The sequence below is a fragment of the Canis aureus genome, chromosome 34 (genome assembly GCF_053574225.1).
Source record: "Canis aureus isolate CA01 chromosome 34, VMU_Caureus_v.1.0, whole genome shotgun sequence".
Taxonomy (NCBI): domain Eukaryota; kingdom Metazoa; phylum Chordata; class Mammalia; order Carnivora; family Canidae; genus Canis; species Canis aureus.
In genome coordinates, this window is record NC_135644.1 from 30,416,652 (window position 1) to 30,439,529 (window position 22,878).

Genomic DNA, 22,878 nt, shown 5'->3' on the forward strand with positions numbered 1-22,878 from the left:
AACATGTAAGGCAGGAAGGCTATTTTATTGTGTAGAAAAGAACCAAGAAAATTAACACTACCATTATCCAGTTTTGAAAGAGCATTCTCTAAAAATAATAATAATGTTTCAGTTTTGTAATTTTGATTACAAAAGTGAGAAAACAGAAAGAGCGGTAGGAAGTAGTAAATTTGGCCATGTCATTTGAAGAAGTATCAGTTGAGAAACATTCTACTGTACAAGTAAAGGGTTAAGAAGCTAAGTTTTAGATTGCTGAATATTATGCTCAATTTCTGAAAGATGTTGTGGGTCTGGACTGCAGAGAAAAATTAGTAGAACAATTTTGTCTCAAAGAACAATGTTAAAAATGCATATATTTGGGATGGGTGGCGCAGCGGTTTGGCGCCTGCCTTTGGCCCAGGGCGCAATCCTGGAGACCCGGGATCGAATCCCACGTCGGGCTCCCGGTGCATGGAGCCTGCTCCTCCCTCTGCCTGTGTCTCTGCCTCTCTCTCTCTCTCTCTCTGTGTGACTATCGTAAATAAATAAAAATTTAAAAAATGCATATATTTTTCAAAATTCTGTAGAACCTATATTTTAAAAATCTATAAAACATTACCTCAGAACACCAAAGCCATATTAAGTAAATGGAGAGATCAACTGTGTTTCTACTAGGAATAGTGTATTTATTGTAAAAATGCCAATTCTTAGATTGATTATACTACTTTGCTGAAAAACTATTTGACACTATAAATCAAATGCCTTAAGAACATGATCATCTTTTTTTTTTGTTTGTTTTTTGTTTTTTTTTTTGAACATGCTTATCTTCTTGTAGACATTTATCTCAAAGACATAGCATAACACAAAGAAGCATTTCTACATGACAGGAAAGTCACTTTCATGACCAAGAGTAACAGACTGATCATCACACAGAGTATAAAAAGCTTTAGTATGTAGTCTTCAAAAGTCCTGCATGGAAAAATATTTAAAGCTGTTTAAAACTTTTATGCATGAATTTTAAGTGATAAAGATAGGTTACAGTATAGTATCAAATGTCACCTCAATATAATTAAAATACTCAAATAAGTAATTACATATAGACATACATACAAAAATCCACTAAAGGTATGTACCAAAATTTTATAGTGATTACCAACAGACAGTAGAATTTTATTTTATAAATTGTATAAATTTATAAAATAAATTTATAAAATTGATTTATAAATAATTTTTATAAATAAATTTTTAAATAAAATTTCTATTTTATAAAAAATTTTCCATAGCTTCCAAATGTTCTTTCATTGATATAGTTTATGAATTATGAAATATTTTGAAAACAAATGTAGAGAAAACAATACGAATGGCACACCTTTCAAATTTAGTATATATTAAGTTTTTGAGTTATAGAATTAGAAATAGTAAACTGTATAGAGAAGGGGTAATAAGGAAACATGATGAGCCAGAGAAGAAGGATTCCCCTGAGAAGATGCTATCCATTCAGTAGATGCAAGGCTGGGCCTTGCCAGCTGATAGGAGAAGGAGAAACCAGACTGAAATTAAAATGGACCCTCAATGCAATAAGGAGCTTATGAAGGTGACTGATGAAAAAAAGGGAAGTGAGGAAAATAAGGAGTGTAAAAGATTTTTCTAGTATATATTCTCATCTATGAAAAGAAACAAAAATCTACTCTCAGGAGTTCTTTCTTTTATTTTATTAACTTTAAGATTAGACCATCTCTTCTCAGCTTCAAGATACATTTATAGCTGGCCAACTTCTAGATATTTCTTTCCTTGGCTTTTCTACTGGATTCTCCTTCTCACTCCAGTCTTATTTTCTGCAGTTTTATTCTTGCCATGTTGATATTTTTGCCATGCATTTTCTACCTCAGAAATGTAACGTAGTCTCGGGATACAGAGTTTTATATCAGTATGAAGTAGACTCACTCTTCAACTTCAGGATCTCTTTGGATGAATTTACTTCCATCTTTATATTAAACCCAACAAATTAATCATTTCTCACCACACACCAAATTTCCCTTCCTGACTTGTCTATTTTGAGTGCTTCTGTAAGCATTTCTCAAAGCTCAATAGAGGGGAGGTTCTTCTTTCAAACTCATTGACCTGGCTGTTGACAGACCTCAAAAGATTTCTTAACCAGCTAGCTCAGGTGGTTGTTGGAGTTTGCTAGGGCTGCCCTAACAAAGTACCACAGACTGGGTGGCTTATACAACAGACTATATTTTTTCACACTTCTGGAGGCTAGAAGTCTGAGATCAAGCTGTTGGCAGGGTTGTTTCCTTCTGGGAGCTGTGCAGCAGAATCTGTTCTAGGCCTCTATTCTTGGCTTGCAGATAGCTGCCTTCTACCTGTGTCTTCACCTTGTCTTCCCTCTGTACCTGAGGTTCATATTTTTTTCTTATAAGGATTCTGTTCATACTGGATTCATATTGGGCTCTATTGACCTTATTTTAACTTAACTAACTCTGAAAAGTCCCTATCTCTAACTACAATCACATTGAGGTCCCGGGGGATAGCACTTCAGCATATGAATACAGCAGATAGGAACATAATTCAGCCCATAGTAGGTGGCCTCAGGTTCCTACTAGCTGTTGACCATGTCAGTTCCTTGTAGTATCGTCCTGTCCACAGGGTACCTCACAAATGGTAGCTGGCTTCCCCAGAGTGAGCAAAATAAGGGTCTAGGGAAAGTAAGCAAAACAGAAGCCAGAGTCTTTCTGTAACTTAATCTTAGAAGTGACACCCTGTAACTTTTGCCATATTCATTAGAAGTGATTTCTGTCCCCATTTGTTTGTAATTCTCTGTAATTGTTACCTCTTTGTCTCATCCTTGATTATTACTAATTCTAGGACAATAAAAAATGTTGCATCTGGATCCTATTATATTTAGATCATACTGTTTTTTTTTATTTCAAAGCAATTCTTCTAGAAAAATAGTTGCCCCATCTTTGGCACTCTTTCTGAGATACGTGAAAATCAAGAATATTTGACTTCATGTGTTGGCTAAACTAAAATCTCCCTGTCAAATGGCAGACGTTTCCTAGTCACAGAGGGGTAATCCATGCTCTGGGGAGTAACTGGCTACTTGCTGTAGCCTGGCATGCACACCAAAGCTTCATCCTCCAGTACATGCTGTATTATCTCGACTAGAGAAAAAACTAATCAATTCTCTACAGGTGTGTTCATTCTAATTTGGTGACACCACAAAGTCTGAAAGTGCACTCTTTTGCAACCATATGAGATGGCAGGGTGAGGAGGGAGAAAATGAGGCAAAAGAAAGTCATGTCACATTCTAGAACCAGCTCAGTGACAAAGCTAGTGTGACAACTTTACAGTTTCTGACACCACGAGTGTTTTGGTCCAGTGTGCTGCACTCCAAAGTGGCAAAATGTAATATTAAGGCTGTATGATGATTCTAACATTTTATGCAACAAAACTCCAATTTGCTGAAGCAAATGCACACAATTCCTCAGTCCCTTTGCACATGATGCTTGTTCTGCCAGGAATGTCCACACCACTCTCATTTCACTGAGCTAACATCCACTGTCTCTCAGGTCTCAGTTTACATGACTGTCCTATTGTTATATCCATCCGACCATTCCAAATGTTCACTAACAAACTATCACATGTTTTATCCCACTGTATTATAATCTCAGGTTTATCCATCTTCACTATTAAACCACAAGCTCTGAGGAGACAGGAGTAATGTGCCTCTTAGCCATCACCGTATTCCTGGCACTTAATCCAGTGTTTGGCACATGACAAGGATTCAAACTACTACCATAGGGGAGTAGGCAATATCTTACTGCTCTCAAATTTGAGTGGAACGTATACTTTTGAACATATAACTTTAAAAATCCCCCAAAGGAACACTGATTGTGTGTCCCCTAGTCCTGCCCTGAATTCTTTTTCTTATCAGTATCTATAAGATATTACCTAATTGTTGGCATTAGGACTTGTAAGCATCAAAAAGATTGTAGGGAGAGCAAACGATTTTTTTTATATAAGAGTCTGTTAGTAAAAGCAAAGACTTACACTTAATCCTAAGGACCAGAAATGTGATTGAAACTGGGGACAAGAACCAAGAGTTTGAAGGTAGCTAAAATTTGTAGCAATAAGAGGTTAAGCGTAGGCGAGGACTGCCCGGTGTGATTACAGTGAACAGCACTGAGAGATCGGTAGCTCACCTTGATAGTTTAAATGGCTTTAATGGTTCAAGAAGTAGGCTAAAGTGTGGTGTAAGAGAAGTAGATTAAGGTCAAATGTGCAGAAAGATAGCTTCAAATATATAAATCTTAAAAGTCTGTCCAAAAGAAGATTATATTACGAAGGATGGCATGATTTAAGATATGTGTTACACAGAGCCATCATAGAATGGATCATTGGCAAGGAAGAGAAAAACTATCTTCTGGTGGTCAGGCAGATAGCGAGCAGTTCACCAAAGCTATCATTGACTCTGATGGTGTCTTGCTGAATCATGCATGGTGTCAGAAGAATAAAGAATTTTTTTGAAAAATGAATACATTATATTCACCACACATGTTACACTAGATGGAAATGAAGCTGACGGTGAACAAAACATAAACAGTTCTTGATTTATTCAGAGACTACAGGGGCTGACAAAAGAAAAAAGTGAAAATCTTCTTGTTGTACTATGTATGAAATTACTTTTACATCCAAGAAAAACCAGGACCAACTTAGCTATCGTAATCCAGATATTTTATGAAAACTGTGTGCGGTCTCTAGTAAAACTATCACTCTTGAGAAATTACACTTTTTCTTTTTTATTGTGAATGTGAAAATATACAGGCCAGCTTTGCCTTCCAGATTATTTTTATAATATAAAAATGGAACACAGCAATGCATTTGGGACTAACATTGACAGCCCTGCTCATAACAATATATTGAAATATTAAATGTACTATTTTAAAAATCTTTCTTATATATCACAGTAGTTGAAGTTAAAATATACTTTTTTTGAATTGCATCATACATTTAATGTTACCAAAGTTCTGAAGTCTGAGTACTAATAATATGGTATGTGCACTTTAAGAAATAAGCCACAACACTGCATTTTATTTTTTTTATTTTTTAATTTTTATTTATTTATGATAGTCACACAGAGAGAGAGAGAGAGAGAGAGAGAGAGAGAGGCAGAGACACAGGCAGAGGGAGAAGCAGGCTCCATGCACCAGGAGCCTGATGTGGGATTCGATCCCGGGTCTCCAGGATCGCGCCCTGGGCCAAAGGCAGGCACCAAACCGCTGTGCCACCCAGGGATCCCCAACACTGCATTTTAAAAACAGATGTAGAGATTCAGCTGCAGTGTCTCTTAACCTAAATATTTAATTTTTAAATAATTTAAAAATTGCATCAGTGCCACTGGCTCAATTTTCAATGAAAGACAACACACTTCTTACATTTTAACTACTAAACAGCATCTTTTCACAGGCTCAGAACAGAAGTCAAGTTTTGAATAAACAGCACAAATGAACTTGTATTCTTCATCTCTATGCATAAAATTCTTTACAAAGAAAACAGGAGAAAACAATTTCATCACCCTAGGTATGTGCCCATTCTGCAAGTCAGTTCATTTATTGTGTATTTACTATCCACCAGGCACCAGATCAAGAACTCACATTGTTTGGCCTTTGTAAAACCTTAACAGTAGGTCATCCCAAATTTCATCTGAGAAAGCCAAGTTTAGAGAGGTTAAGTAATGAGTCCAAGAGCACACATCTAGTCCATTTTAGAGCTGGGATTTGAGGCTAGATCTGCTTCAAATACTTGCTTTCTTATTTCTATTCCTTTCTATGTTCTCACTTGCTGTATGGATTAACTTCTGGTGTTCAAAGAAGAGGGAAGAAACAGATTTAAAAATTAATTAAAAGTTTAGAAATAGAATTTATAATAGAGATGGAGAAGAGCTAGGATTATTTAGCAAAGAAAATAGGACTAAAAAGTCATTTAATATGATTACTTTTGTACTAAGTTCCATCTTTCATCAGTCATCAAATACTTGGAAATGGAGTTCAATAGGTTAGAAAAGAGACCATTTTAACAGACATTTCCACTGTTCCCGATGTCCTGTTCTCTCCTCCCCCATGTTTTTTTTAGTATACTCTATCCTCAGTGTGGAGTTTGAACCCTGAGATTAAGAGTCATATACTCCAGTGACAGAGCCAGCCAGGCACTCATCACTTTTTGGTTCTGGAGGGAGAACTGTGCTCCCAGGCCTCTTAAAGTCAGGTTTGCCACATGGCTGTGTTGGCCACTGAAATGTGAGTGGGAGAAAAAGGTGTCAGTTCTGTGCATGAACACAGTGAATTGTCTTTGCTCAATTTTCCAGTCCACTTGTCCCTGCCACAACTATCAAGGGAACTAATATGATATGTATTTTTGTAATTAAGCTGCTGACATGTTCACGTTCTGTTACCCTAGCAAATCCTACCCTATCCTGACTGATACAGATATTACTCCTTCTAACCAGATGAGGCCACTCTCATATGAACCCATTTCAGGGAAAATATGAACTTTCTCTACTACACATGTATCCTTTTAATATATAAATCATACTAGTAATTCTACCATAATGGAGGACATGCACTCTTAATAATTTTCGTCTGTAAAGTGCAAACACTTTTGGAAGGATGACACATAAAAGTTTATCAATCACCAATGTTTCAAGGCATATTAGATAGTTCTAGCTAACAATAATTCTGTGTAAATATTAGGCATGCATTTGATATAAGTGATTGGGCAACTCCAAGTCAGAACAAGGACAGGGAGAGTCCATAAAATAGCTGATAATAAAAGAATCTAGGAGAGTGATAAAAGGAGAGCATTGAAAACCATAAAAAGTTAGTTTTAGTGCCATGCTAAGTAAAAGGCAGGGCCCCCAAAGGAGATTGTATTACAGATTTTACTGTTTAAAATCTTATGCTTTAAAGTACATGAGAGAAATTAGGTGAGATGGTTTTTTATTTTTTTCATTTTTATATAACATTTCATGTGGTCTCTCTCTCTCTCTCCCTCTTTTTTTTTTTCAACATGGGGCTTGAACCCATGGCTGAGATCTGAGATCAAGCCTGAGCTGAGACCAAGAGGCAAGCACGTAACTGACTAAGCCATCCAGGTGCCCAGGTGCTCCTTGTGTGGTCTCTTTTGATATACAGAAATATAAAACAAAAATGAGTGTCTTTTAATGTCCCAGCCCAGATAACCAATTTGATAGGAAAAAGAAATATGTACACATGTTAAGAAAGTTTAACTACCTTATAAAATTACAAAATTAAAGTCAGACCTCCTTCATCCCAGCCTTCTCTTTCATCAAAGTTAACCAATTTTTATATATATTTTCAAAAGATTATTCTCCTATAATAGCATCTAGTGTCATCAGCATCTCATTGTTCATGTCTATCTTCATATGACTTAGGTTTCTAATTTATTCAATTTTAGGATATAGATGTATTCTTTGTATTATTCAAAAGTGTCACATCATGCAAATACCTAATAATGACTATGGAAAGCTGTAAATATCAACACATACCTAATCTTTATAATAGTCACCAAGTATTTTATTCAACCCAGACCCTACTGGAGGACAATGGAGTTGTCCCTAGCTGTAAAAATAATATAATATTTTTCATATATCTTGTCATTAATCTGCAAATACATCTTAGAGGTAAATTCTTAGACCTGGAGTTACTAAATCTAGGAATTTGTACATTTTTAATAATTTGGATAGACATTGTCAAAACTATTGCATCAGTTTGCACTTTCACCAACAGTGTGTGCATGTGTCTGTTTCCTGATCCATTTCTTTTTTTTTTAAGATAGATTTATTTATTTATTTATTTATTTATTTATTTATTTATTTATTATAGACAGAGAGAGAGCGAGAGAGAGAGAGAGAGGCAGAGACACAGGAGGAGGGAGAAGCAGGCTCCACGCCGGGAGCCCGATGCGGGACTCGATCCCGGGACTCCAGGATCGCGCCCTGGGCCAAAGACAGGCGCCAAACTGCTGAGCCACCCAGGGATCCCCTCCTGATCCATTTCTTAACTTGAACTGGGTCTCATCATCTAATTGTTTTCAACTCTTATGGAGTGTAATTGACAGATAAAATGTTAAGGTATACAACTTCATCAACTTTAAAAATTTTCAAGTCTTATATAGAAAAGGTTATATCTTTCTTTGCTTTTAAATTATGAATGAGATCAAGTGTCTTTAATATTTTTTGGCATTTTAAGTTTTTGGAAAAAATTTGTTCATAATATTTTAATCATTATTTAAAGTAATTAATGCTAGTGGAAAGGTTTATTTAATTTATCAAAAACATCAGTGAATTTGTCTAAATCAGTTTTGTTCTGTGTTATATTTTTATGTATATACTATTGATTTCTGAGGAGGGAGAAAAGATAAATGGAGAAACTGAGTGAACATAAGGTAAGATGAAGATGATATAAAAGTATAAGAGAAATAAAAACAACTAAGGAAGAAAGGAGAGCAGTGATAGGGATGCCTGGGGTTCCGGCATCAAGTCCCACATCGGGCTCCCCACAGGGAGCCTGCTTCTCTCTCTGCCCATGTCTCTTGCCTCTGTGTCTCTCATGAATAAATAAACAAAATCTTAAAAAAAAATAGAAAGCAGTGATAAAGTAAGAAACAGAAAACCATGACAACAATCCTTTATTGCAGCATTTTCCCAGAGCCACATAGAGATAGAAATGAAGGTAGTAGATTTCATACAAAGAAGAACATGATTTCTGACTTTTTCATGTATTATGAATTCAAAATATTTGCCAAATTTAAAAAAATAGATGCCATCTTCTCTTTGTTTAGACTATGACTAACAGTGATTCTAAGTTACTGGCATGATACTTCTGACAATTACTGTAAAGTTTTTGTTTTTGTTTTTTTTCCTTCTGATATTAAGATTACAGTCTCTCTGTTCTGGTTTTAGATATGATTTGAAATTAAGGTTCTATAGTAGACATACACAAAGGAATTCGGCTTGCAACTATATAAACAAGTGATGTAAATTATTATAATCTTAGTTCACTCACTCAGAGGAAAATATAACTTTATTTTTCTGTTGTACTGCTTAATTTTGAGTATGAGCTCTCATTCTAACTGGATTGAGGATTGAGGATTCTTATTTAAGCCATTTTAGAATGATTACCCTTGACCATTTACCCATATCCCTGGGATTTCAGGTGAAGAGGTAGAGTAGGTGGTACAAAATGTGGGGATATGACTGGTCTACCTCGGTATCTGTTCTCAGGGGCATCCAGTGAAACCCAATCCACAAAGTGCATGCTGACTTGTTTCTAATTTGGATCTTAAGCCATGTTGGGATCCACTCCTTTTTCTGTTTTATGCTTCCATTCCTTTAAAGTCGAAAGAAACAGGGCAGGGCTGCCCAAAGTACACGAGACTAGACCTACTGATCCTGGGCACTGCCATCTTATGGGGAAATTCTGAGGGCCTATCTCAAAAAAACCCTTTAACCTAGAAGTATTATGTAATAATTTCTGGGCACATGCCTTAGCATGTAAGCTTGGTAAATAGAGTCACTAAGCTTAACATCTAAGCCCTTTGTCTACTTTTACTATGCTCATTCTGTTTCCCCCATAACAGTCAGTTAAAATATCCAGTACAGGGTAGAAATAGGAATAGAGGTTCTAGCAGGGAAATATTGCAAGATTCATCACGATACCTCAAAACTATTGTTCATAGTTTAAATGTTCATTTATCTGTGGCCTAGGTTGTGAAACTCAAAACCCAAGAATGGACTTGGCTTGTTTCCTCTTCCTTTTATGATACTATTCCTTCCCTGAGGCAAGGTGCACAATGCTTAGCTGATTGCATGTGAAGATGGTGACAAAAAGAAACTAGGGGAGGAAACACATTGGGAGTATTAATCACAATACTGTCTTGTCCAACACCACTGACAACATTCTAGATTTATTTCCTAACCAAGAAGTATGAATAAAATGTTCAAATGATTTTCAAAGTTTGAAAATTTCTAAACCAATCACTGTTGTGCTTAGCAGTTCTACAACCACGCCCTTTATAGTTGCTTAACTAGGTATCTGGAGGGGATCCCTGGGTGGCTAGGCGGTTTAGCGCCTACCTTTGGCCCAGGGCCTGATCCTGGAGACCCGGGATGGAGTCCCACATTGGGCTTCCTGCCTGGAGCCCGCTTCTCCCTCTGCCTGTGTCTCTGCCTCTCTCCTCTCTCTCTCTCTCTCTCTCTGTGTCTCTCACAAATAAACAAATAAACTCTTAAAAAACAAAACAAAACTAGGTATCTGGATCCTCTCTTACCCTCCTCACACACCCTCCTCACACTTATTAGAGGACTGCATTAGCTCTCCCTAGAAAATGTACCAGTTTACAATTCCAGCGGTGAACTCTTTGAAAGGCACAGCTTCTAAGTCCTCTACGCTACCCACTCCTGCCACTGCCTCTCATTCAAACAGGGAACACAGAAACACTGGGAAGTGTTGGGTGCACTGAACAAAGATGACAGAAATGACTTCTTATTCTTTCCATTAATTTTGGATTATTTCTTCTTCATGCATTTATAATTCCTTGCAGAGTTTTATTTCAATTTGAAGCAATCTTGATTGCCAACAAATCCTATTTAAAAGCCCTAAGCTCACAGAGGTACTTCCTATAAACATCTCTTCTCAGTGGTTTGGAGTTATTGCAAAATATCGATCAGTTTCATTTAAAAAATAATAAAATAAAGCAAAAAAAAAAAGGCAAAACAAAGCAAAACTCCCACAAGTAAATTTAGTTCACTCAGAAAGAGTTTAAAGAAGACAGGAAATGATAAAACCACTTTTCACTGTGGGTACTCCATTTTCACTGAGGAAAAACTTGATTCAGACATGTTGACAGGCTAAAAGCAGCCTTGGCTGGTCAGAGGAGAAACTTACTGCCTTAGTAATCAAAGCAGAGAACTTCTAAAATAGAGACTCCAGGAAATGTTTCATCCAGGGGAGGCACAAAGCCTGGCTGCACGAAGGTTGAAGCAATTACTGAAATGTCAGGGCTGCGCAGCAAAGAGAAGGTACAGAGGTTCTTATGGAGGGTGACAGGCTTTTTTTTTTTTTTTTTTTAAACATTCACTTTACAAATGTTTTCAGTAAGCGTGTGCTTCAGAGGTAGTTAGTTCAGAAATCTTTGCAATAGATAGCATCAGGAATGAAAGCCATGAGCAATTGAGAAATTGAAAGAAGCTTCTCTTGGATGTTAATGCTTTGCTGGAATTGACATTTTGGAGCTACAAAAAGTCATTTAATAGTTGCGGTAAGCACCGAGGATGTTTTGTCCTCGGAGAAAGGTAACAGGGTGCTATGGGGGGCTAACCAGGGGAAACCCAGGGTTGGTGCTCTCTGCATACATTTTAAGGGAAAACTTCAGAGATTCTCAAAACTCCAATCTTATACAGATGTTTTCAGAAAATGCGCACAACCAACTCTGAAAAACTCTACCCTTTGGCACCTTAATTCTTAAAAATTTCTGGATATAAACTTCAAAAGTATCTACACCACTTTCTTCAAGGGCACATCAATGGAAATAGAGTTAGTTACTTGCCTTTTGCTTGATTCCACAATGGTATTTTCAGCTATGTCAAAATTCTGTGTTAAAAGTGGACAGACACAATAGATTTTTCCTTATTTTAATATTAGCATCTGTAACAAAATTATTCTTCTCTTGTTTCCTACTCTTTTACTTTTTTTTTCAATTATGGGGTCACCATCCTCATTTGAAGGGTGTTTTCATAATTTACTATGAACAAATTTTCTAATCAATAATCCTAGGGTTTTACTAAAGGTTACAAGCAGGCTGGATTAAAAAAGGAAAGAAAAAAACAGATCTTTCAGGAGTATATTTAAGGTGAACAATTTCTGATAACTGTACAGAACTTATTCATTCCATATTATTCAATGCATTGCTTTATGTTTGACAAAGGCCATAGAAAGGCAATAGAATTCCTAGCCTTAGAGAGATCAAGTATACAGCTTTTAAATATTTTTAAGGCAGCATAAAATTAAATATAAGTAGTATTATATGTGCTGACTACATGATGACAAAAAAAAATGTTAGAATTAGTGTCCTTAACCTTACTTGGAAATTATATATTTTGGTCCAGATTAGGTTCACGTTTGGGAAAAGAATGAAGAAAGTTTACAGGTAAAAGGGAACTTATTATTAGTTAAGTGAATAGTTTGTGTGATTATATGAGTGCTTTCCATATAATAACTTGCAATTTCACCCTTAAGTTGAAATCTGAAAAGAGAGTAGACAATATCAACATATGAATGAGGCAGTGTAGGGTTACTATGCAACCTCCTTATTGATTCTGACAATATACTGCAAAACTAAATTGCAAAGTTACCTTAATAAATAAAATTAATAATTAATAATATTATGTTCAGTGTCAATATTTGACTTGATTTCATTTCTATCAATATATTGTATCCAAATTAATGTCCTAAATTAATTTTTAAAAGTGAAAGCATTGTGATCTATTTTTATGTCTATATAACATTAGTAATATATGAGGTGCTCTAAAGAGTACAGGAGCTTCTTCCTCCACTGCCTCTACCCTCCCCATCCTCCTCTATTTACTTATAAAAAAGAAAATAATTTTGTATTACTTCTTATTTGACTCATTAAGCCAATATTCCTTTGTAAAAATGCTCTGGATTAACTATTTCAGTAATAAAGGAACACGATTCAGATGTTTTCTCCTTTCAGATAATATACTAGAACATTTGCATAATTTGATCAGAAGTACAGAATGAGAAATTATTTTTGTTTTGTTTTGTTTTGTTTTTTTGGTCAATTTTTACATGGATATGTGTAAAAGGAAGAAGAAAGGGATTTTCCTGTCAAAGGGATCATGGAAACATGTAAGTATAGATTGATGAATGGTTTGCTGAACCAAGTAAACTCTGCATTCACCTGAAAAGCACTTAAACTCCTTTTATGTAAGACATAATCAAATCTATATCCTATTCTCTATTTTTCTTGATAATTGCATTAGCAATATCAATAATTATTGCAATAGTAATTGCAATAATTCTCCTCTTAAATAATATTTTTTCTGATTATGAAATTAATTTTATATATCAGAGAAAATTTGGAAAAGGAGAAAGGAAAAAGAAAAAAAAGAAACCACCTATAAGCTCACCATCCAGTGATACCTATTAAACAAGTTTTATATTTCAGAATTTTTTCTTGATTTTTTCAAGATAACATTTATTGTATTTATATGTAGTAATGATTTATTATGATTACTCTCTACATTATTAAAATTCTATGTATATTAAGGCTGTAAATACATGTTTGTCTATATAACATAATAGGCATTAGTAGGTATTTCAACAACTTCATTAATTATGTCAACTAATATCAATTATAAATGAAAGAAAGAGTGAATGAATATTTGGTATTCCTGGCTCTAGGTATCCTACATTACATTTAGATTTAGATATACATTAACATTAACACATGGTTAAAGTTAAAGTTAGGGTCAAATTTATAATTAGTGTTATACATGGTTTGTTATTAGAATCTGCTTTTAGATTTTTATTAGATTTAGGTTTTCTAGCTAAATATGGTTTCTAAAAAGTGTATAAGTGTTAAGTTTCAGGATAGGGTAAGGGTTAAGATTAGTGGAAAGAAGTAGACCATAAACAAAATTGTTAAACTATCAGGAAGGTGTGACTTGAAGTTTTCAGAAATCTTCACTCTACTTTTTCTTCAGCAGCCTGTTACGGTGCCACTCACTCTACAAACTTGATTAGACACTCTCACTGAAGTGTGAAAATAGCAATACTTTCTCCAGATAGCTTAAATTAAAATAATCTCTCATCTTACTTTTATCTGGTTTGGCTTTTTAGATAACTAAAATTTTTAAATATTGAGGTGGCCTCCTACATGGCATGACCTCAGGGAGGTTCAGAGTGGCCTTCTCTTGAAAGGAAAGAGCAAGACAAAGAAGAGAAATATTTTCTCCTTGACACCAAAATTACTTCAGTAAGGGAGCCTGATATTCTGTACCACATAAAAGTTATATACAAATACAGTTAATGTAAAAATAACTCATTGAGCTATATTACATAAAGTGGTAAATGACTAATTTGATTTCCAATGATGTAATAAGAACAGATTTGATTGTGACATGAGTGTTTAATGAGTGAGAGATACAGGAGCTAGGTAAGAAGAAAAAAGCATCTGAGAAAAATAAAAATACAATAGAAATGAAGTCTAAAGCACTTGAGCACATATTTTATATTTTTGCCAAGACAGGTCCAACTATAGGCCCCAGAGAGATTACATAAAAAAAATGATAAATTCACTAAGCATTTTGAAGATACTGACCTAAAATGGAAGATCTAGTCAATAGTGAGTTCTAAAATGGCATGTCTGGAAAGGAGGAAAGAATATGGACATATATAGAAAATGTTCTTTCTAGTTAGGAAATAAAGACTCACATGTCCAATACGTATAGAAATAAGGTGCTGGAAGCAAGTTTTGTTTGTTTGTATAGTTTTAAGGGTAATCTTCATATGTTACTTAAAAGCAAAACCAAGTTTAAATAAGTTGAACTGATAAAATCTGAGTTATAGGTCTTACTAAATTCTACTACAAGGAAAGAAAAGTAAACTGAAATCTGTATTTGACTTTATGAGACAAATATTGCAACCAAATGTGTCACCTTTAAATGATTCATTTAACAAAGCAAAGCACAGCTTTCAAGCACGTAAATCACCATTTTTAGTTGCATGGCTTATAAATACATTTTGTCACCAACCATTTTTCTCTTTTTGGTCTAAATAAGGCAAAATATTTATTTCAATAATTGGCTTTTCCAAAAAGATGTTAAATTGATACTAGTAAATTATTCATGTATGTGAATATTTTATATATATAAAATTATATATATTATATATATAAAATATTTATATAAATATATTATTTATATAATTAGCCTCTAAAGACAATGTTTTGCAATTCAACCTTAAATCCTGTCTAGTTCTCAATCAACTCTAAGTACTTAAGAAAGATAAAATATATGCTTATCAGACTCCTCCAACTTTACTGTATAATCTTATTCTTTTGGTTCTTAGATAAAAAATTTTTGTAGGAAATCACTTTTTCCAAAATCCCTGAATAACAAGCCTTCTCTGTTGGAAATGTGGAAGTAACTTCTTGCAAAATCAATATGGTATAATAATTTATCGGGAATAGTCACTTAAGGCTACAGAAAGTATCCATTGCTTTATGCTCTGGTGGAAAGGGTAAGTGGGAGATGGGGATTTGGGCATTTATTGTAATTATATTTAAAGAATACTGATAAATAACTTGTCAGGATACATTTTTAAAATAACCACCCACAATAAATGTAGCCTAGTTAAATAAAGAAATAAAGTTTGAATATTCATCAAACCTAAATTGTTAACTATCCAAATTAGGATGCTCTATGAAAAGTTCACAAGCCCATTTCTGGGGAAAATTGTGAGGTATGTGCAGATTCATAATTCCCCTTTATAAAATAGTTTGAAATGAAGAGAAAGAAAGAAAAAGAAAGAAAGAAAGAAAGAAAGAAAGAAAGAAAGAAAGAAAGAAAGAAAAAGAAAAATACAACATCAACACTGAAACCAGGCAATGGTTCTAGCGTCAGGTTATAAAATAAGAAATATTAGCCAGTTATATTTCAATTTGGATAATTTATTCAAAACAAAAATGTATTAAGCACCCCACATGCTATCTGGGGACTAGAAGGTATGAAGAATGAAGAATGAAGGAAATAAACAGTGATCTTACACAAAACTGTTTTGTAGAAGATGGGCTTGCAAACCCCTAGGAGAATCATAGTAAAATTATATATAACAGTTGTTGAAGGAAAATCTCTCAAAGAGGAGAGCAAAAGACAAAGATATCATAGATATTGGATAGGAACTGATAGATACAATGGAAAGGCAAAGTAGATTAACATAGTTAACATAGGGATAACTGATATGATTGGAGAATAAAACTGAAATACTAAATTAGGAAAATATTCAGACATAAAATACAAGATAACTCTCCTGACTGAATAACGATTGACTCACTGTAATCCAGAAAAATAACAAAATATGATACTGAGACATAAACTTCAAATTCAAATAAGTAATCTTAAGAAATCTAGATAACCATGTCTATGTCTTCCTCTGTGAGATTTCTGTTCATGTCTTTTGCCCATTTCATGATTGGATTGTTTGTTTCTTTGGTGTTGAGTTTAATAAGTTCTTCAGAGATCTTGGAAACTAGCCCTTTATCTGATATGTCATTTGCAAATATCTTCTCCCATTCTGCAGGTTGTCTTTTAGTTTTGTTGACTGTATCCTTTGCTGTGCAGAAGCTTCTTATCTTGATGAAGTCCCAATAGTTCATTTTTGCTTTTGTTTCTTTTGCCTTCGTGGACGTATCCTGCAAGAAGTTACTGTGGCCGAGTTCAAAAAGGGTGTTGCCTGTGTTCTCCTCTAGGATTTTGATGGACTCTTGTCTCACATTTAGATCCTTCGTCCATTTTGAGTTTATCTTTGTGTCTGGTGCAAGAGAGTGGTCTAGTTTCATTCTTCTGCATGTGAATGTCCAATTTTCCCAGCACCATTTATTGAAGAGACTGTCTTTCTTCCAGTGGATAGTCTTTCCTCCTTTATCGAATATTAGTTGACCATAAAGTTCAGGGTCCGCTTCTGGGTTCTCTATTCTGTTCCATTGATCTATGTGTCTGTTTTTGTGCCAGTACCACACTGTCTTGATGACCACAGCTTTGTAGGACAACCTGAAATCTGGCATTGTGATGCCCCCAGCTATGGTTTTCTTTTTTGAAATTCCCCTGGCTATTCAGGGTCTTTTCTGATTCCACACAAATCTTAAAATAATTTGTTCCAACTCTCTGAAGAAAGTCCATGGTATTTTGATAGGGATTGCCCTGGGTAACATTGACATTTTCACAATATTAATTCTGCCAATCTATGAGCATGGAATATTTTTCCATCTCTTTGTGTCTTCCTCAATTTTTTTCAGAAGTGTTCTATAGTTTTTAGGGTATAGATCCTTTACCTCTTTGGTTAGGTTTATTCCTAGGTATCTTATGCTTTTGGGTGCAATTGTAAATGGGATTGACATGAGAAAATGCTCTGTATCACTTGCCATCAGGGAAATACAAATCAAAACCACAATGAGATCCCACCTCACACCAGTGAGAATGGGGAAAATTAACAAGGCAGGAAGCCACAAATGTTGAAGAGGATGCGGAGAAAAGGGAACCCTCCTGCACTGTTGGTGGGAATGTGAACTGGTGCAGCCACCCTGGAACACTGTGTGGAGGTTCCTCAAAGAGTTAAAAATAGACCTGCCCTACGACCCAGCAATTGCACTGTTGGGAATTTACCCCAAAGATTCAGATGCAATGAAACACCAGGACACCTGCACCCCGATGTTTCTAGCAGCAATGGCCACAATAGCCAAACTGTGGAAGGAGCCTCGGTGTCCATCGAAAGATGAATGGATAAAGAAGATGTGGTTTATGTATACAATGGAATATTCCTCAGCTATTAGAAATGACAAATACCCACCATTTGCTTCAACGTGGATGGAACTGGAGGGTATTACGCTGAGTGAAGTAAGTCAATAGGAGAAGGACAAACACTATATGTTCTCATTCATTTGGGGAATATAAATAATAGTGAAAGGGAATATAAGGGAAGGGAGAAGAAATGTGTGGGAAATATCAGAAAGGGAGACAGAACATAAAGACTCCTAACTCTGGGAAATGAACTAGGGGTGGTGGAAAGGGAGGAGGGGTGGGGGTGGGGGTGACTGGGTGATGGGCACTGAGGTGGGCACTTGACGGGATGAGCACTGGGTGTTATTCTGTATGTTGGTAAATTGAACACCAATAAAAAATAAATTTATTATTATAAAAAAAGAAGTAATCACCAAAAAAAAAGAAATCTAGATAACCAGCTCAACACATAGGAAAAATATAGGATATTTGCAGACTTCTGTTATTCAGTATTAAATGACAAAATACAATCAATTGGGTTTTGCTTCTAGTGTGAGTAATATTTCCACTTTTAACACTTTTAGCTGAAGTGCAGGCACTGTGTAGGAAGGTTAAAACTCTGGCAAAAAAACCCCACTGTCTTTCGGGTCTTTGAAACAGAGCCACTGGAGAGTCAAAGTGAAATCTTAGCAAGGAAAGAGCTAGAAAGGGACTATCCCCAGTCCTATGCATAACCTCTGCTCAAGTCTCTGGCTGAACCTGAACCATGCATGTGTAGAGCTTTCACAAAGCAGCCCATCTGAGATGTGAGCTGTCACTTGAGAGACAAACAATGGTTGCAGTTTGAGTTCAATGAAATTAATAACCTGAATGAACACAAAATCTCTCCAAAGATTTGAACCCAAAATCTCCCTCTCAAGGAATATTACCAAAATGAAATTCCGCACAGCAAAACATTTGCAGTATCTAGGATGTAATACCAAATTACTCATCATAAATAATCCTGGAAATTTTTAATAAATCTGGAAGGAAAAGACCAATGCCAAAATGATTCAGAGTTTAGAATTAGTAGAGAAAGAGTTAAAAGCAGCAATTAAGTAAAGAAAAACATGCTAACAACAAAAACAAAAAGTTAAGAAATTACAGTGTAGAAATAGAGATAGACATAATAAAGATTCTGGAGATAAAAATATAGTATCTGTTATTAAAAATACATGAGGTGGGTTTAACAGCAGACTGGAGATATAAACAAGTCAGTGCACCTCAGACCCCAGTGAGATAAAAGATAAATAATAAGGCAGAAAATGTATTGAAAATAGTTTCACAAGTACAATAAAAAGGCAAATTTAAAGAGTCAAAAGCCTTAAAGAATCTCAAGCCAGGGGCACCTGGGTGGCTCAGAAGTTCAGTGGCTGCCTTCAGCTCAGGTCATGATTCCAGGGGCCTGGGATCAAGCTGGGATCAAGTTGGGATCCGGCTGCGATAGAGCAGGTCTCCTGCTCTCCTCTCCTCTCCTCCCTGCTCATGCTCTATCTCTCTCTCTCTCTCAAATGAATAAATAAAATCATAAAAAAAGAATCCCAGGCAAAAAAATTATAAAATTTAGATAAAGTAGACAATTCTTTGTAAAATAGAATTTATCAGAACTGACAGAAGATGAAACAAAAATTCTGAATATTCCTATATCTATTAAAGAAATTAAATTTTCAACTTGTTATCAAAAATCTTTCCAATAAATAAAACTCCAGGCATAGATGATTTCACTAGTGAATTCTATTAAACATTTAATAAGTGAAAAACACCAACATTATGCAAACTCTATCAGAAAATAGAGACTGGCATAAACCTACTATCACAATCTGACCAAGACATTGCTCCTCAACAACAACAAAATTGACACCAGTATCCCTCATGACTATGGATGCAAAAATATTTAGCAAAATATTAATAAATCAAAGCCAGCAACATATATGAATGATAATTTACTATGATCATATAGACTTTATCTCAAGTAAGTTTAAGTGATAACATTAATAAAACAATAATAATTCACACTGTATACAGAAGAATAGTCACGATGGGTCATTCTCTTAAATGTAAAAATCTAAAACTGTAGGGTTTTTTTGTTTTGTTTTGTTTTGTTTTTTTTAAGATTTGGGGCCGCCCGGGTGGCTCAGCGGTTTAACGCCGCCTTCGGCCCAGGGCGTGATCCTGGAGACCCATGTTGGGCTCCCTGCATGGAGCCTGCTCCTCCTTCTGCCTGTGTCTCTGCCTCTCCCTCCTCTGTGTGTCTCGAATGAATGAATGAATGAATGAATGAATGAATGAATGAATGAACAAGCAAACAAACAAGTTATTTATTTACTCATGAGAGACACACACACACACACACACAGAGGCAGAGACACAGGCAGAGGGAGAAGCAGGCTCCATGCAGGGAGCCCTTCGTGGGACTCGATCCTGGGACTCTGGGATCATGACCTGAGTTAAAGGCAGATGCTCAGCCACTGAGCCACCCAGGTGCCCCAGAACATGTGACTCTTGATCTCAGGGTCTGAATTCAAACCCCACATTAGATGTAGAGCCTACTTAAAAATAAAAATATTTTTAAAGAGAAAAAAGATTCATGCAAATAAAATTAATTAAAATATTAACAAAGAAACACTGGAAAAATAAAACCCTAAGCCAAAGCAAAAGAGATAGAAACAGTAACATCAGATAAACTCAAGATGAAAGTTATTACGTAGGACAATAATGATTAAGATAGTTTGGTTATACTTATGAAATATAATATCCATAAACATATTACTTATATTTATTTCTATAACAAATATTTATGTAGCTTGTATTAGAAACTAAACAACAGTCTAAAAACTTTACAGCAATTGAATGCAAACAAACTATGAGGGACTAATAATTATCTCTATTTTGCAAATGAGTAAACTATATCATTTAAATAATATAGTAGGTAAATTCTCATAGATCTTTATGTGTTAAGTAATATTGTTTTATAATATATAAACACAACTGCCTCAGTATAAAGAAACTGGAATTGCAATAGAACTACTACATAAAATTTTGATATATTTTTCTAAGTCTCCAACAAATATGTAGAAATCATAATGAAAAAATATTTAAACAAAGATATTGAGTAGCAAAAGTAAAAATGGAAATCCCCCAAAAAATGAATGATTAAAAATGCAAAAAGCATTTTCCTAAACCACTTTTATGTCCTGACTTTCCTGACTCTTGAAAATCATTCTCTTCCTGCTTACCTGCTTGCCTTCTTCCCTGAGCAAATCTATAAGCTACTTAGAGTGCAGGCTCAGGGTGGAGCCCTTCTCTGTTGTGAGGTGATGGAGCTGAGCGGGATGAAGAGAACATCTGTGGTTGAAGGAATCCTAGCATGGAATAGCAGATCCCAAATGGGTTCAAGGAGAGCTTTCCCACTGGGAGGGTGACGGCAATTGTGGGAGTCCTAGCAGCAGCCCAGGATACGTTGTCAGAGGCGGTGGGAGTAAAGAAGGATCTGCATAGTTAGGGATGTAGCAGTAACTGCAGCCCTGGGGCTAGGCTGAATGTGTTGAGGAGGACAACTGCATGGCAGCAAGTGGCATCAATGGCAGCAATGACAAGTGCTAAATTGCATTCCAAGAGATTTAAAATAATGGAAATGGATTTCTCATTGTCAAAAAAAAGGGAGGGACAAATACCAGTATTGGAAAAGTGAAATATAAAATGAGTCCTACAATGCTGGATTGAAGTTGGGTGTAGTGGGGCATCTGGGTGGCTCAGGTGGTTGAGCGTGGGACTCTTGGGCTCAGCTCAGGTCATGATCTCCAGGTTCTGGGATTGAGCCCCACATTGGGCTCTGCACTCAGCAGGGAGTCTGCTTGAGGATTCTCTCTCCCTCTCCCTCTGCCCCTCCCACTGCTTGCTCATGCTTTCTCTCACTCTAAAATAAATGTCAATCTTTAAAAAAATCAGATGTATTAATGTGAAACTAATTTTAAAAATAGATGATGGATAGATTGAAATACACTTGAAAATGTGGGTATTTGGGGACTCCTGGCTGGCTCAGTGGGTGGAGCATGGAATTCTTGATCTTGGGACTGTGATTTTGAACCCTGCATTAAGTGTGGCAATTACTTATACATAAAATCTTTTTTAAAAACAAAAGAAAAAGAAAATGAAGAAAATATGAGAATTTGGGTATGGAATATATATTGTGGATTTATATTTAGAATATATATTGGAATTTATATTTGGAATAGACATTGTGGACATGTACATGTAATTCTAAATTCTGTCTGCTGATAGGGCACAGAGGCAGTAATATCCTCATGGCAATAAACACACCTAGTTCCTAGATCTTGGTTTCTAAACACAACTCAACATTGAACAGAACCAAAGTTCCAAAGAATTATCTGATTCCAGGGTTTGAGAAAGGAAAGAATAATGTGATCCTGCAACATCTTAAAGATTGAGAGGGTATGTCAAAAGGACACAAGCACTACCTTAAAGGGATTCCCCCCACTGAGCAATTCTGAGGTAATTTAGATATAAAAATAAATAGTGAGAGCAATCGTTTAAAGCCCAGCGAGTAGAGTGTGAATCCATGAGTTCACACTGATTTAAATGCATAGATGGATAAATGAATGGGGAGAAGAAAACACTTGTGATGGATTGTCGACTAACAAATGTAGAAGAAATGATAGGGGAAATGAAAAGTCATCATTTGAAAACCCAGAACACCACTAGATTCTTGAACTGGTGGGTAAAAGGTTGACAAGGAATAGAATGTTTACATGATCTCAAAGCACTTCCCCACAAAATACTTTTTAATTCCAAATGCAAAAAAGAGTAATTTACAATGAAGAAAACTGTCAACCATCAACTTAAATCAAGTGATCACAGGGAACATTGTGCATAATGGGACAAATCAAAATCATGTAGTGCTGCTAGAAAGCAATAAAATGATCACAGTATCACTTCTGTGATATTTCTCCCAAAAATTCATGACCTGAATCTAATCTTAGGAGAACATCAGACGACTCAATTGAGGCACATTATACAAAATTACTGCCCTGTAATCTTAAAAAAGAAAAAAAGTTCCCAGCGAGGAACTGGGAAATTCTTCTATGTGGAAACCTGAGGACACATGACAACAGAATGTGGCACATAATTCTGGATTGGATCCTTTATGTGTAAAGAATAGTGGTAGGACAATTGGTGAGGCTTGATCAGGTCCGCAGAGGGTACAGTTGCAACAGCTGTCCTACCATAGTTATTATAAACCA

At 35.5% G+C, this 22,878-nt stretch overlaps 1 long non-coding RNA gene across 1 annotated transcript in view; it reads left to right on the plus strand.

Annotated features, from left to right (window-relative positions):
* Positions 1-10,973: 10,973 nt before the first annotated feature.
* The window catches only part of LOC144304530 (uncharacterized), a 64,047-nt gene continuing 52,142 nt past the window's right edge, over positions 10,974-22,878 (plus strand). Inside the window, exons 1-2 of the long non-coding RNA XR_013371482.1 lie at positions 10,974-11,080; positions 12,887-12,929. This is a non-coding gene — a long non-coding RNA (uncharacterized LOC144304530). The remainder of the gene's footprint in view (positions 11,081-12,886; positions 12,930-22,878) is intronic.